This window comes from Pinus tabuliformis, chromosome 7, assembly GCF_031772625.1.
Source record: "Pinus tabuliformis cultivar Carrire ecotype Pingquan chromosome 7, CPIR1, whole genome shotgun sequence".
Lineage (NCBI taxonomy): Eukaryota > Viridiplantae > Streptophyta > Pinopsida > Pinales > Pinaceae > Pinus > Pinus tabuliformis.
This window is the reverse complement of record NC_142293.1, coordinates 1,971,382,694-1,971,397,920: the sequence shown is the minus strand read 5'-3', so window position 1 is coordinate 1,971,397,920 and position 15,227 is coordinate 1,971,382,694.

Sequence of the window (15,227 nt, the reverse complement as noted above, 5' to 3'; positions counted from 1 at the left end):
CAGTTCTCCACCTGAAAACACTCAAAAACAAGCAATCCTGAAATCAAAGCAGGTGCTCCACTAGGCTTCTGCGCTGAAACTCAACTCCTCCATGGTGTACCTGCGTTGCAAAGCAGGTAGAACAAAGCCCACCTGCGCTGAGCGAGATGGGACAAGTGGCACACTGAGTCATTGCTCTGGAATCTTCCAAAAATGACACTTGGATCAGGGATTTCGCCTTGTGATGAGTCAGAGGCTCTGTTTCTCCAAGTGGAAGCAAGGTTCTCCAAGTGGACTCAAGAACTGAAGATCAACTGAAGAGAGAGAGGACACAAGGCAGCTACACATCAGTTGCAAGCTGACTCATCCTTTCTCAATTCATCTATATATTGAGCTCTCTCCTATGAGCTCAGGAGGCTGGAATTTTGTGCAAAGTAATGATATGCTGTTGGTTTCACTATAGAGCTATTGGGTGATTGCTTGAAGGAGGTGAAGAGGAGAAATTCTTTCTGCTGGGAGGTGTTGCTGGATTGGGGCCTTCAATGGTTGTAACACTCTCAGAACTTTACTTCTTCTATTAATAAAAGCTATTGAGGTTCTTCTATATGCACTTGTTTCAATGATATATTGTGATAATTGTATATTTGATTTATGCTAATCCTTGAATCAGTTATGATTGCATGCTTCTTGTAGTTTCCTTCTTTGTTATTTTGTAGGATCTCATTGTAGCTGGGCCAGAAAAAGAGCAAGGAGCTGGGAGCAAGCAAGCAAAGAGAAGAGTTTGGATTCGACATTAAGCGCAAGGCAACGGTTAGTGCATTTCTTCATTCTCTCTTGCTTTCATAAAGAAGTAAACCTTAAGTAGTTTTCTTTACAGTTGTTGCTGAGGTACTATCACCCTTAGAGTGGGATAGGGTCATCCGAGTCGGATACTTTTCCCTACAACAAACTGGCGACTCCACTGGGGATCGTATCTGTTTGATTGGTTGTAGTATTTTGCTATTCATTTCCTGAACAAAAGAGTACCAAATCGAAAAGCTTTTGACTATATCAAAAGCGAAGTAGAGGGCAGTTACTCTAGCTCATTTCTGAGCATGTTCATGATTTGAAGAGCTGATCTACAAGGATCCTTGTAAGCTCTTAGTGATAGCTTTTCACCTTCCTTGTCATCCCTTAGTGTGTGCTTGACTAATAGCTTCTGATTTGAGCAAAAACTGTGAATTTTTGAGAAAATTGTGACCCGGAAACTGAGAAAACGAAACTTTCGTTTTCCAAAGCAGGTAGTACACAGGCTACCTGCTTTGCAACGCAGGTCCCGAAGGGGCTACCTGCGCTGAGAGCCAGATTGGCTGTGCAGCACCTGCGTTGGCCCAATTTTGCCTTGTGCAGTTGGGGTTTCCTCCCTTTTTCCTGCCTGTTTTCACTATAGTTTTGCAGTCAATTGTCAGTCTTAGTACCTATCTGAAACCAACCTTACTTGCCATCATTCCGCCTCTGTTATATAACGAAATTGTACTTGTTCTTTTGTATTTCTTACATCATTTACAATTTCCCATAACGAAAGTGAACTAGTCTTGCTTTTGGCCTCTTAGATCTGAACCTGTGTTAGGCATTTTGCTGGTCTAAAGAGTTAGCTTGTTTGCTGTCCATAGCTGATTAGTCTTTTTACTTTCGTCATTATGGTTTGATTTCATGTATTTCCAGTGATTAAACAAGTAAATCTTAAGGTGTCTTTTGATTTTGGACAAGCTTGTTTACTTTCGCTTCAAATCGAAATCAAAGTTATATAATAACTTTCTTTTTGTAATACATCAACATTAAGAAAGGGAAAAGAAAATACATGCATTGTGCATTTTGCATTTGATTGTTTGCATGACGATTTAGGAAATTTTGCATTAGTGTGTGCTCTATGATCTGTGTGAAAAGATTTGCCTTTCTTCTCCTCAGTAGTTAAGATTTTCAAAGTTGAAAGATTGAAAAGTTTGCTTCTCATCTTAGACTGCATTCAGGAATTTGTTACATACATCTCGTGGTGATCCTTAAAGGCAAACTGCTAAACAAGATCAACATTAAAATAAATTCAATTTACATAACAACGCTTTGTAACATAACGCAAACACATAGAGGTCTAGGTAGAGACGTGTTCCGGCGTCGTTAAACTTAGTGACTGTCGATCTCTACGAAGGTGGGTGATTCCTCCTGAGAGTCGGTGGCGCTAATACGGACTTGTGCTCCCACGTACCGTCGCGTATATATTGGGAGACCCCTATAGGAACAAAGCCTTTATCCATAGGAAGCTGTGTCGGCCGCCCTACTGATCGCGATGCAGTGAACACAGCATTCACGAAGATCGACCACCCGTACCGTAAAACGTATTCTGTGGTTTCGCGAAAGGTTTGGCACACCCTCTGCCTAGAACTCCAGAGCAATTTCTTTTGGCCTTTTTCAAACTCTATAACTGAAAAAGTCCAACCGAGCATTTGTCACTTCGGGCTCGTTAATACATCAAAGGAGACTAGAGTCATCTTTAGCTTTTTCTCGACTCTTAAAACATGAAAAAGCAAAGTTGTGTCTAAAGCGTCGTCAATAAAATTTATTTTAATCGGAACATAATCACCTGTTATTCCCACGTTGATCTTTCAGTTGAAAAGTATGGAGCCCACCAACCAAGGAAGTCACCTTGGTGGAAGTCCCAATCCCTTCTCCTCTTGGGGAGATGTTGGTGCGCCTCATATGGCCACATTGTCACTTCCAGGATTGACAATTGGCCTACCTGTATGGCTCTTTTCAACTAATGTAGTTCAAATCGCCACTAATCCTGAGCAGTCGAATCAACAATCAGACCAGTCTAGAGCTACCCACCAGCCTTCCACTTCTTACAATTCTTCCTCTGATCCTTCATCTTCGCAAGGTAGAGCCGGCAAAAGTCAGCCTCCCATGGAGAAGAAGGAAAAGAAGAAGAAAGAAAAGAAGCAGAAGGGGCCTATGGCGAAGGCGACTGGGGGCAAGCAAAAGACATCTGACAAAAATCCACACACTGCACCGACCGGGCCTAAATCGCCATGTGTCATTTGCAAAGGGACCCACTTCCATCGTGATTGTCCTTGTATTCCCCGGATACTAAGGGACTGGTCCCCCAGGTTGCACAATCCGGTAGCATCAACCTCTGGTAGTCATGTTGATTGCAGTCCATCAACTAGTGAGAGTGAAGGACGAAAAGGGAGACCAAGATCACCCTATATGTTGTGTGAAGGTGATCACGCCATCCACCGATGTCCATTCTTAGATGAGGCGAAGAGAGTTTTGGAAGATCGTCCGGTATCACCGTTACGACTTCCTCCTGGATACCAAAAACTCGTGCCTAATCCCTCGGTAGTTGAAAATCCAGCTGGCCCGCTCAAGTGGTCAGCTGAAGTGTCGGTCATTGAGAATGAACCAACTGAATCCAGACCAGACGAAAGTCTAAAGGTCGATACGGCAGTTGACCCAGTTCTTCCTTCAGAGGTTTCATCCTCAAATGACTCCGTCATTGAAGATCCATCTTCAAATGACACCCTCACTGAAGAGGATAAGGATGACACCGTCCATATTCTTTTCATCAACACAGACTCTGATGAGCATCAGGGCAATGCGCCCATTCCTTTGTCGCAGGAAGGAACATCGTCAGGGTCGTATCCGGCCGTGTATTCGGTCCCACCACCAAGCAACCTAGTTGTATCCTTTGATTGGAATCAACTAGGCAGACCCCGGTTACCAGCCAGTATACCATTCAGAATCATTGTCCAAATCTATAGAATGGTAATGGCTGGAACTATCATTGATGAAGGGGCATCTGTGAGTATCCTTTCCTCTATTGCTTGGAAAGCACTGGGTTCCCCGGCGCTTTTACCTGAGATGAGAAATCTATCAGGTTTTGATAAAGGAACCAGTCGCCCGTTAGGGATTCTCCCCAATGTTCCCATTACATTGAAAGGGAAGACAGTTCATATGAACGTCATGGTCGTCCAGGGACCCTTGGTTTATAACTTACTCCTTGGACGAGACTATATATATTGCATGGAGGCAATAGTGTCCTCACTCTTCAGAGTTATGTGTTTTCCGCACGAAGGGAGAATGGTCAAGCTCGTAGACCAACTTTCATTTCCAGGATCACGCATCGCAAATAGTCAAATACCATCCCTTAACGGTTTATTCACTCAAGGAATGCCTCCACCCCCGGTTCTACTTCCCGATGAATGCGAGTGATTCGGAAGAAAGAACTGGGACCCAGGGGGCATGCACCCTGGCCTGCCTTGGGCAGAGGAAACCTTGGGTATAAAGTTAATTTCCGCAGAAGAATATGACTAGTCCGTACCCCGTCCGAAAGAAGGAAGAGAGGGTTGTTCTAGAATAAGATTCTTTTGTCAAAGTTATGTGAGTGAGATAATCAGCTTCTCGCTCCCCTTGTCTAGGTAAGTAGGCTCTCCTGAGGGAGGAGATCCATTTGTGGCGGCAAGTAGCCACCATCTTTGAAGGCAAGCCTCACCCATTAAAACATATGTTTTGAAGGATAAGTAGGTGCAGCCTCCAAAGAAAGAGATGAAATTGCTGCAACAAGTAGTCACCATCCTTAGCAACCTAATGATAGACATCGCCGAGAAAAAGAGTTTAGTTTGCGGCAGCAAATAAAACTGTTTTTCGGATAATAAGTAAGAGGCAAACCTCCCTCCGTAACGCCAATGTTTTATCTCTTGCGATCTTGCGAAAATATAAAAGTGAACTGAGGAGAAGACAAGTACCGTCGGCACCGAAAAATAACGAGAAGACAAGTATCGTTAAAAATATAGCAAGACGACAAGTAGAAAAACGGAGGTGCGATGGAGGAGGGGTAGCCTTGAAATTATACTTTATACCTGGGGGCATGCGAACCTTTTGGAGTGCAAGCACGGGACGACTATTTATTTTTTTAAATTTTTAGGTCCTCCCTTTAAACCTGTAGGTCTAACCCGTTAAACTCGTAGGATTAGCCGTTTCCAGCTTGCATAAAGAAAGGATGTGGGGCAAAAGTTAAAACTTGCCAAATAGGAGCATAGCTTCGTGAGATAAAGCTCCTTAAAAAATAGCTATCTCACCTGAGGCGTTTCTTGTATTATGACTGGTATAATCGAGCAGTTTTAGCAATGTTCATGCTCGTTAAAAAATAAACGCAAGATCCGAGCAGTTTTAGCACATAGTTCATGCTCGTTAAAAAATAAACATAAGTTGTGAGCAATCTTCCCCTAGAGTTCAAGCTCACCCAGAAAAAATGAACCGGTAAATAACCTTGGTAAATGTAACCTTTGACTGCCATATTAAAAGCCCTTGGTCGTGTTTATATGCCATCACCTCCATCCGTTCATTTGGCCAATCGTTCATCTCCATATGATTGTTTACCTTCTTTTGAGGAACAGCTGCGAAGAGTGATTTCACTAAGCCATCCTTGTGACACTGCCGTGATTGGAATATTCCAACCTGTACCTGGAATCTGCTGCTATCCCTGTTTATCACTCGTTCCTCAAAAGACGAGTCTTCTTTGAGCTCTTTTCACTGACTCGTAAAATATGAAAAGTTTGCCGAGTTTTGGCCTTCCAGCTCGTTAAACGACCGGAAGAGCTATCCCTCCTCTAGATTTTAATCTTTTTGGACCTGAGGGATTATTGCACAAAAAGATCAAGCGCTTGTCTTGTTCGGCTCGTTAAAAGTACCGAAAACTCATCCCTTCTGTATTGTTTTATACTTTTTTGGACTTAAGGGATTAGATGACGAAAAAGGAATTCTGGAGTTGACTTTATGTACCTTTTCAGACTCTCTTAAAATGAAAAGGACCGAGTTATCCTTGTCGTTAGACTCGTTAAATTTATTAAATAGCGACAAACTTGTCTTTAGACGAGAACGAGTTTCCCTATCGCTAGGCTCGTTAAAACATAGCGATGGGCTTGCCCGAAGGGCAGGTTATAGAACAAGCATATGTTATCCTCCTCAAGCTTGACAAAAATAAAGAGGTACTGGTCAGCAATGACTGGGGAAAAATTGGGAGAACCTCACAGCTTTAATGGTAGCAAGTCGCTCTTGAACATGACACTTTGTCCTCCGTATCATATCGGGTTGGGTTGTTTCATTCACCGGTCTCATCACCATGGTCCTCGCCACACCATCCACATTTGGGGTAATGCTACCGATCCATCACATCAGTGTCGTTATATGTTCAAGAGATGTTGTTCTGCAAAGAGTCAACCGTGTCCCATCCACTACCATACATTGTCCTTCATCCATTTCATGACCGCCACCCTGAATCATACATCACAGTTTGTTTTCGCCTCATCACAATCACTAGCTCCGTTCCGTGTCAATGATGTGGGATTCATTAAGGCCCTCCTTTGACGGATCGCTCCTTGTCGACATCAGCTCATTATCCAAGGAGTTGATCTAGGAACAACCCCTTCAGTACTTTGAAGCTTGCATGCCTCAATGGCAAGTTTCTCACTTCCGGCGACAGGTATACATCAATGACCTTCGACCAAAGGATTTTGCATGGTGGTCGACGCCAAGTCCTTTATTCCCACCATGTGAATTGTACTGCTGTACCTTGAGGGTCATCATCCTTATCGGTGATTCCTCTCGCGCTTGTTAACGGTTTACATCATTGACCGGTAATCAAGCGATGTCTTTCCATGTTCGACTTCAAGAAATTCTCACATGGATCGACTTGTACATCGAGTGAAGATCGGAAGAGATTGAAGACCCCGGATCTAGTTTCATCCATCCGGGCTGCGATATATATTCAGGATATAAAGACATTTGATGTGTACATCATTGCAGCAGATGATCATCCTTCTCAAAGGATGATAATTTCAGCAGAGAATTATCAGTCTAACATCAGACGATCGTCTGTTCTATGTACCAAAATGAATTTATAAAGCTGAGCATGGGAATGCCCGCCTCAGCTAGATCATGAAAAAGTATGAAAAATAATGTATTGTATTGTATCTTATTACAGGACACTTCTCAGCAGATTGAATGAACTTCGGATCCTCCTAATAAAGCATTTCACCCGATAAACGACCTCATACTTTAGGGGGCATCTGTTATAGACAATTTTGTGCCTTGCAGTATCAGGCATGAATTGTCAATAATCCAAGGGATCCAAAGTCCCTAAACATGATGTTCCTACCCCTAGAGGAACAAGGTCAGCAAACCAACAGCTCTCAGATCAGTTCTCCACCTGAAAACACTCAAAAACAAGCAATCCTGAAATCAAAGCAGGTGCTCCACTAGGCTTCTGCGCTGAAACTCAACTCCTCCATGGTGTACCTGCGTTGCAAAGCAGGTAGAACAAAGCCCACCTGCGCTGAGCGAGATGGGACAAGTGGCACACTGAGTCATTGCTCTGGAATCTTCCAAAAATGACACTTGGATCAGGGATTTCGCCTTGTGATGAGTCAGAGGCTCTGTTTCTCCAAGTGGAAGCAAGGTTCTCCAAGTGGACTCAAGAACTGAAGATCAACTGAAGAGAGAGAGGACACAAGGCAGCTACACATCAGTTGCAAGCTGACTCATCCTTTCTCAATTCATCTATATATTGAGCTCTCTCCTATGAGCTCAGGAGGCTGGAATTTTGTGCAAAGTAATGATATGCTGTTGGTTTCACTATAGAGCTATTGGGTGATTGCTTGAAGGAGGTGAAGAGGAGAAATTCTTTCTGCTGGGAGGTGTTGCTGGATTGGGGCCTTCAATGGTTGTAACACTCTCAGAACTTTACTTCTTCTATTAATAAAAGCTATTGAGGTTCTTCTATATGCACTTGTTTCAATGATATATTGTGATAATTGTATATTTGATTTATGCTAATCCTTGAATCAGTTATGATTGCATGCTTCTTGTAGTTTCCTTCTTTGTTATTTTGCAGGATCTCATTGTAGCTGGGCCAGCAAAGAGCAAGGAGCTGGGAGCAAGCAAGCAAAGAGAAGAGTTTGGATTCGACATTAAGCGCAAGGCAACGGTTAGTGCATTTCTTCATTCTCTCTTGCTTTCATAAAGAAGTAAACCTTAAGTAGTTTTCTTTACAGTTGTTGCTGAGGTACTATCACCCTTAGAGTGGGATAGGGTCATCCGAGTCGGATACTTTTCCCTACAACAAACTGGCGACTCCACTGGGGATCGTATCTGTTTGATTGGTTGTAGTATTTTGCTATTCATTTCCTGAACAAAAGAGTACCAAATCGAAAAGCTTTTGACTATATCAAAAGCGAAGTAGAGGGCAGTTACTCTAGCTCATTTCTGAGCATGTTCATGATTTGAAGAGCTGATCTACAAGGATCCTTGTAAGCTCTTAGTGATAGCTTTTCACCTTCCTTGTCATCCCTTAATGTGTGCTTGACTAATAGCTTCTGATTTGAGCAAAAACTGTGAATTTTTGAGAAAATTGTGACCCGGAAACTGAGAAAACGAAACTTTCGTTTTCCAAAGCAGGTAGTACACAGGCTACCTGCTTTGCAACGCAGGTCCCGAAGGGGCTACCTGCGCTGAGAGCCAGATTGGCTGTGCAGCACCTGCGTTGGCCCAATTTTGCCTTGTGCAGTTGGGGTTTCCTCCCTTTTTCCTGCCTGTTTTCACTATAGTTTTGCAGTCAATTGTCAGTCTTAGTACCTATCTGAAACCAACCTTACTTGCCATCATTCCGCCTCTGTTATATAACGAAATTGTACTTGTTCTTTTGTATTTCTTACATCATTTACAATTTCCCATAATGAAAGTGAACTAGTCTTGCTTTTGGCCTCTTAGATCTGAACCTGTGTTAGGCATTTTGCTGGTCTAAAGAGTTAGCTTGTTTGCTATCCATAGCTGATTAGTCTTTTTACTTTCGTCATTATGGTTTGATTTCATGTATTTCCAGTGATTAAACAAGTAAATCTTAAGGTGTCTTTTGATTTTGGACAAGCTTGTTTACTTTCGCTTCAAATCGAAATCAAAGTTATATAATAACTTTCTTTTTGTAATACATCAACATTAAGAAAGGGAAAAGAAAATACATGCATTGTGCATTTTGCATTTGATTGTTTGCATGACGATTTAGGAAATTTTGCATTAGTGTGTGCTCTATGATCTGTGTGAAAAGATTTGCCTTTCTTCTCCTCAGTAGTTAAGATTTTCAAAGTTGAAAGATTGAAAAGTTTGCTTCTCATCTTAGACTGCATTCAGGAATTTGTTACATACATCTCGTGGTGATCCTTAAAGGCAAACTGCTAAACAAGATCAACATTAAAATAAATTCAATTTACATAACAACGCTTTGTAACATAACGCAAACACATAGAGGTCTAGGTAGAGACGTGTTCCGGCGTCGTTAAACTTAGTGACTGTCGATCTCTACGAAGGTGGGTGATTCCTCCTGAGAGTCGGTGGCGCTAATACGGACTTGTGCTCCCACGTACCGTCGCGTATATATTGGGAGACCCCTATAGGAACAAAGCCTTTATCCATAGGAAGCTGTGTCGGCCGCCCTACTGATCGCGATGCAGTGAACACAGCATTCTCGAAGATCGACCACCCGTACCGTAAAACGTATTCTGTGGTTTCGCGAAAGGTTTGGCACACCCTCTGCCTAGAACTCCAGAGCAGTTTCTTTTGGCCTTTTTCAAACTCTATAACTGAAAAAGTCCAACCAAGCATTTGTCACTTCGGGCTCGTTAATACATCAAAGGAGACTAGAGTCATCTTTAGCTTTTTCTCGACTCTTAAAACATGAAAAAGCAAAGTTGTGTCTAAAGAATCGTCAATAAAATTTATTTTAATCGGAACATAATCACCTGTTATTCCCACGTTGATCTTTCAGTTGAAAAGTATGGAGCCCACCAACCAAGGAAGTCACCTTGGTGGAAGTCCCAATCCCTTCTCCTCTTGGGGAGATGTTGGTGTGCCTCATATGGCCACATTGTCACTTCCAGGATTGACAATTGGCCTACCTGTATGGCTCTTTTCAACTAATGTAGTTCAAATCGCCACTAATCCTGAGCAGTCGAATCAACAATCAGACCAGTCTAGAGCTACCCACCAGCCTTCCACTTCTTACAATTCTTCCTCTGATCCTTCATCTTCGCAAGGTAGAGCCGGCAAAAGTCAGCCTCCCATGGAGAAGAAGGAAAAGAAGAAGAAAGAAAAGAAGCAGAAGGGGCCTATGGCGAAGGCGACTGGGGGCAAGCAAAAGACATCTGACAAAAATCCACACACTGCACCGACCGGGCCTAAATCGCCATGTGTCATTTGCAAAGGGACCCACTTCCATCGTGATTGTCCTTGTATTCCCCGGATACTAAGGGACTGGTCCCCCAGGTTGCACAATCCGGTAGCATCAACCTCTGGTAGTCATGTTGATTGCAGTCCATCAACTAGTGAGAGTGAAGGACGAAAAGGGAGACCAAGATCACCCTATATGTTGTGTGAAGGTGATCACGCCATCCACCGATGTCCATTCTTAGATGAGGCGAAGAAAGTTTTGGAAGATCGTCCGGTATCACCGTTACGACTTCCTCCTGGATACCAAAAACTCGTGCCTAATCCCTCGGTAGTTGAAAATCCAGCTGGCCCGCTCAAGTGGTCAGCTGAAGTGTCGGTCATTGAGAATGAACCAACTGAATCCAGACCAGACGAAAGTCTAAAGGTCGATACGGCAGTTGACCCAGTTCTTCCTTCAGAGGTTTCATCCTCAAATGACTCCGTCATTGAAGATCCATCTTCAAATGACACCCTCACTGAAGAGGATAAGGATGACACCGTCCATATTCTTTTCATCAACACAGACTCTGATGAGCATCAGGGCAATGCGCCCATTCCTTTGTCGTAGGAAGGAACATCGTCAGGGTCGTATCCGGCCGTGTATTCGGTCCCACCACCAAGCAACCTAGTTGTATCCCTTGATTGGAATCAACTAGGCAGACCCCGGTTACCAGCCAGTATACCATTCAGAATCATTGTCCAAATCTATAGAATGGTAATGGCTGGAACTATCATTGATGAAGGGGCATCTGTGAGTATCCTTTCCTCTATTGCTTGGAAAGCACTGGGTTCCTTGGCGCTTTTACCTGAGATGAGAAATCTATCAGGTTTTGATAAAGGAACCAGTCGCCCGTTAGGGATTCTCCCCAATGTTCCCATTACATTGAAAGGGAAGACAGTTCATATGAACGTCATGGTCGTCCAGGGACCCTTGGTTTATAACTTACTCCTTGGACGAGACTATATATATTGCATGGAGGCAATAGTGTCCTCACTCTTCAGAGTTATGTGTTTTCCGCACGAAGGGAGAATGGTCAAGCTCGTAGACCAACTTTCATTTCCAGGATCACGCATCGCAAATAGTCAAATACCATCCCTTAACGGTTTATTCACTCAAGGAATGCCTCCACCCCCGGTTCTACTTCCCGATGAATGCGAGTGATTCGGAAGAAAGAACTGGGACCCAGGGGGCATGCACCCTGGCCTGCCTTGGGCAGAGGAAACCTTGGGTATAAAGTTAATTTCCGCAGAAGAATATGACTAGTCCGTACCCCGTCCGAAAGAAGGAAGAGAGGGTTGTTCTAGAATAAGATTCTTTTGTCAAAGTTATGTGAGTGAGATAATCAGCTTCTCGCTCCCCTTGTCTAGGTAAGTAGGCTCTCCTGAGGGAGGAGATCCATTTGTGGCGGCAAGTAGCCACCATCTTTGAAGGCAAGCCTCACCCATTAAAACATATGTTTTGAAGGATAAGTAGGTGCAGCCTCCAAAGAAAGAGATGAAATTGCTGCAACAAGTAGTCACCATCCTTAGCAACCTAATGATAGACATCGCCGGGAAAAAGAGTTTAGTTTGCGGCAGCAAATAAAACCATTTTTCGGATAATAAGTAAGAGGCAAACCTCCCTCCGTAACGCCAATGTTTTATCTCTTGCGATCTTGCGAAAATATAAAAGTGAACTGACGAGAAGACAAGTACCGTCGGCACCGAAAAATAACGAGAAGACAAGTATCGTTAAAAATATAGCAAGACGACAAGTAGAAAAACGGAGGTGCGATGGAGGAGGGGTAGCCTTGAAATTATACTTTATACCTGGGGGCATGCGAACCTTTTGGAGTGCAAGCACGGGACGACTATTTATTTTTTTAAATTTTTAGGTCCTCCCTTTAAACCTGTAGGTCTAACCCGTTAAACTCGTAGGATTAGCCGTTTCCAGCTTGCATAAAGAAAGGATGTGGGGCAAAAGTTAAAACTTGCCAAATAGGAGCATAGCTTCGTGAGATAAAGCTCCTTAAAAAATAGCTATCTCACCTGAGGCGTTTCTTGTATTATGACTGGTATAATCGAGCAGTTTTAGCAATGTTCATGCTCGTTAAAAAATAAACGCAAGATCCGAGCAGTTTTAGCACATAGTTCATGCTCGTTAAAAAATAAACATAAGTTGTGAGCAATCTTCCCCTAGAGTTCAAGCTCACCCAGAAAAAATGAACCGGTAAATAACCTTGGTAAATGTAACCTTTGACTGCCATATTAAAAGCCCTTGGTCGTGTTTATATGCCATCACCTCCATCCGTTCATTTGGCCAATCGTTCATCTCCATATGATTGTTTACCTTCTTTTGAGGAACAGCTGCGAAGAGTGATTTCACTAAGCCATCCTTGTGACACTGCCGTGATTGGAATATTCCAACCTGTACCTGGAATCTGCTGCTATCCCTGTTTATCACTCGTTCCTCAAAAGACGAGTCTTCTTTGAGCTCTTTTCACTGACTCGTAAAATATGAAAAGTTTGCCGAGTTTTGGCCTTCCAGCTCGTTAAACGACCGGAAGAGCTATCCCTCCTCTAGATTTTAATCTTTTTGGACCTGAGGGATTATTGCACAAAAATATCAAGCGCTTGTCTTGTTCGGCTCATTAAAAGTACCGAAAACTCATCCCTTGTGTATTGTTTTATACTTTTTCGGACTTAAGGGATTAGATGACGAAAAAGGAATTCTGGAGTTGACTTTATGTACATTTTCAGACTCTCTTAAAATGAAAAGGACCGAGTTATCCTTGTCGTTAGACTCGTTAAATTTATTAAATAGTGACAAACTTGTCTTTAGACGAGAACGAGTTTCCCTATCGCTAGGCTTGTTAAAACATAGCGATGGGCTTGCCCGAAGGGCAGGTTATAGAACAAGCATATGTTATCCTCCTCAAGCTTGACAAAAATAAAGAGGTACTGGTCAGCAATGACTGGGGAAAAATTGGGAGAACCTCACAGCTTTAATGGTAGCAAGTTGCTCTTGAACATGACACTTTGTCCTCCGTATCATATCGGGTTGGGTTGTTTCATTCACCGGTCTCATCACCATGGTCCTCGCCACACCATCCACATTTGGGGTAATGCTACCGATCCATCACATCAGTGTCGTTATATGTTCAAGAGATGTTGTTCTGCAAAGAGTCAACCGTGTCCCATCCACTACCATACATTGTCCTTCATCCATTTCATGACCGCCACCCTGAATCATACATCACAGTTTGTTTTCGCCTCATCACAATCACTAGCTCCGTTCCGTGTCAATGATGTGGGATTCATTAAGGCCCTCCTTTGACGGATCGCTCCTTGTCGACATCAGCTCATTATCCAAGGAGTTGATCTAGGAACAACCCCTTCAGTACTTTGAAGCTTGCATGCCTCAATGGCAAGTTTCTCACTTCCGGCGACAGGTATACATCAATGACCTTCGACCAAAGGATTTTGCATGGTGGTCGACGCCAAGTCCTTTATTCCCACCATGTGAATTGTACTGCTGTACCTTGAGGGTCATCATCCTTATCGGTGATTCCTCTCGCGCTTGTTAACGGTTTACATCATTGACCGGTAATCAAGCGATGTCTTTCCATGTTCGACTTCAAGAAATTCTCACATGGATCGACTTGTACATCGAGTGAAGATCGGAAGAGATTGAAGACCCCGGATCTAGTTTCATCCATCCGGGCTGCGATATATATTCAGGATATAAAGACATTTGATGTGTACATCATTGCAGCAGATGATCATCCTTCTCAAAGGATGATAATTTCAGCAGAGAATTATCAGTCTAACATCAGACGATCGTCTGTTCTATGTACCAAAATGAATTTATAAAGCTGAGCATGGGAATGCCCGCCTCAGCTACATCATGAAAAAGTATGAAAAATAATGTATTGTATTGTATCTTATTACAGGACACTTCTCAGCAGATTGAATGAACTTCGGATCCTCCTAATAAAGCATTTCACCCGATAAACGACCTCATACTTTAGGGGGCATCTGTTATAGACAATTTTGTGCCTTGCAGTATCAGGCATGAATTGTCAATAATCCAAGGGATCCAAAGTCCCTAAACATGATGTTCCTACCCCTAGAGGAACAAGGTCAGCAAACCAACAGCTCTCAGATCAGTTCTCCACCTGAAAACACTCAAAAACAAGCAATCCTGAAATCAAAGCAGGTGCTCCACTAGGCTTCTGCGCTGAAACTCAACTCCTCCATGGTGTACCTGCGTTGCAAAGCAGGTAGAACAAAGCCCACCTGCGCTGAGCGAGATGGGACAAGTGGCACACTGAGTCATTGCTCTGGAATCTTCCAAAAATGAAACTTGGATCAGGGATTTCGCCTTGTGATGAGTCAGAGGCTCTGTTTCTCCAAGTGGAAGCAAGGTTCTCCAAGTGGACTCAAGAACTGAAGATCAACTGAAGAGAGAGAGGACAAAAGGCAACTACACATCAGTTGCAAGCTGACTCATCCTTTCTCAATTCATCTATATATTGAGCTCTCTCCTATGAGCTCAGGAGGCTGGAATTTTGTGCAAAGTAATGATAGGCTGTTGGTTTCACTATAGAGCTATTGGGTGATTGCTTGAAGGAGGTGAAGAGGAGAAATTCTTTCTGCTGGGAGGTGTTGCTGGATTGGGGCCTTCAATGGTTGTAACACTCTCAGAACTTTACTTCTTCTATTAATAAAAGCTATTGAGGTTCTTCTATATGCACTTGTTTCAATGATATATTGTGATAATTGTATATTTGATTTATGCTAATCCTTGAATCAGTTATGATTGCATGCTTCTTGTAGTTTCCTTCTTTGTTATTTTGCAGGATCTCATTGTAGCTGGGCCAGCGAAAGAGCAAGGAGCTGGGAGCAAGCAAGCAAAGAGAAGAGTTTGGATTCGACATTAAGCGCAAGGCAACGGTTAGTGCATTTCTTCATTCTCT